The following is a 2,500-nucleotide window of genomic DNA, read 5'->3' on the forward strand; positions in this document are numbered from 1 at the left end:
AACAACACAACACAACAACAACACAATAACACAACAACACAATAACACAACAACACACAATAACACAACAACACACAACAACACACAATAACACAACAACACACAATAACACAACAACACAATAACACAACAACACAATAACACAACAACACAATAACACAACAACACACAATAACACAACAACACAAAACACAACAACACACAATAACACAACAACACATAATAACACAATAACACAACACACAATAACACACAATAACACACAACACAACAACACAACAACACACAACAACACACAGTAACACAACACACAATAACACAACAACACAATACCACACAATAACACACAACACAATAACACACAATAACACACACACAACAAACACAACAACACACACACAACAACACAACACACAACAACACACAACAACACACAGTAACACAACACACAATAACACAACAACACAATAACACACAATAACACACAACACAATAACACACAATAACACAACACACAACAACACACAATAACACAACAACACAATAACACAACAACACATAATAACACAACAACACACAATAACACAACAACACACAATAACACACAATAACACAACACACAACAACACAATAACACAACAACACAACAACAACAACAATAACACAATACACACAACAACACAATAACACAACAACACACACAACACACAATAACACAATAACACACACAATACACACAATAACACAATAACACACAACAACACACAACAACACACAATAACACAACACACAATAACACAACAACACACAATAACACAATAACACACAATAATAACAACACAATAACACACAACACACAACACACACACACAACACAACACAATAACACAACAACAACACAATAACACAACACAATAACACAACAACACAATAACACAACAACACAATAACAACAACACAATAACACACAATAACACAACAACACACAATAACACAACACACAACAACAACACAATAACACAACAACACAATAACACACAACACACAACACACAATAACACAACAACACAATAACACACAACAACAACACACAATAACAACAACACACACAATAACACACAAACACAATAACACACAATAAACAACAACACAATAACACAATAACACACACAACACACAATAACACAACAACACAACACAACAACACACAATAACACACAACAACACACAACAACACACAACACACAACAACAACACACAATAACACAACACACAATACACACAACAACACAATAAACACAACAACACACAATAACACAACAACACAACACACACAATACAACACAATAAACAACACAACACCACAACAACACACAATAACACAACAACACACAATAACAAACACAACAACACACAATAACACAACAACACACAATAACACAACAACACAATAACACACAATAACACAACAACACAACACACAACAACACAACAACACACACACACAACACACACAATAACAACACAACACACACAATACACACACAATAAACACAACAACACAATAACACAACAACACAACAACAATACACAACACACAACACACAATACACACAACAACACAACAACACACAATACACACAACACAACACACACAACACAACAACACACAACAACAACACAACACAACACAACAACACACAATAACACAACAACACAATAACACACAACAACACACAATAACACAACAACACACAATAACACAACACACAACAACACAACATAACACAACAACACAACAACACAATAACACAATACACAATAACACAACAACACACAATAACACAACAACACACAATAACACACAACAACACAACAACACACAACAACACACAATAACACAACACAATAACACAACAACACAATAACACAACAACACACAATAACACAACAACACACAATAACACACAATAAACAAACAACAACACACAATAAACACAAACACACACAATAACACAAAAACACAACAACACAATAACACAACAACACAATAAACAATACAACAACAATAACACAACACAATAACAACACAACAACACAATACACAACACACAAAACACACAATAACACAATAACACAATAAACAACAACACAATAACACAACAACACAATAACACAACAACACAATGTGTTGTGGTTCTGGTGTTCTGGTGTTTTGGTTCTGGTGTTTTGGTTCTGGTGTTTTGGTGTTTCTGGTGTTCTTGTGTTCTGGTGGTGTTTTGGTGGTTCTGGTGTTTTGGTTCTGGTGTTCTGGTGTTTTAGTTCTGGTGTTTTGGTTCTGGTGTTCTGGTGTTCTGGTGTTTTGGTTCTGGTGTTTTGGTTCTGGTAAAGGGCGAGCAAACAGACTGTGATAAAAGAGAGGGAGGCCTGTTGCCGGGCAGATTCCAGGAATCCACCGTTTACACACAAACTGAAGCTGAGGCGGCGCCGAGACGAGAAG

At 35.4% G+C, this 2,500-nt stretch overlaps 1 protein-coding gene across 4 annotated transcripts in view; it reads right to left on the reverse strand.

Moving 5' to 3' along the window:
• Positions 1-2,500, reverse strand: part of adamtsl5 (ADAMTS like 5) — a 24,018-nt gene that overhangs the window by 10,802 nt on the left and 10,716 nt on the right. The window lies entirely within an intron of this gene.

The sequence above is a fragment of the Boleophthalmus pectinirostris genome, unplaced genomic scaffold, assembly GCF_026225935.1.
Source record: "Boleophthalmus pectinirostris isolate CB_2022bp ecotype Guang Dong unplaced genomic scaffold, ASM2622593v1 HiC_scaffold_19, whole genome shotgun sequence".
Lineage (NCBI taxonomy): Eukaryota > Metazoa > Chordata > Actinopteri > Gobiiformes > Gobiidae > Boleophthalmus > Boleophthalmus pectinirostris.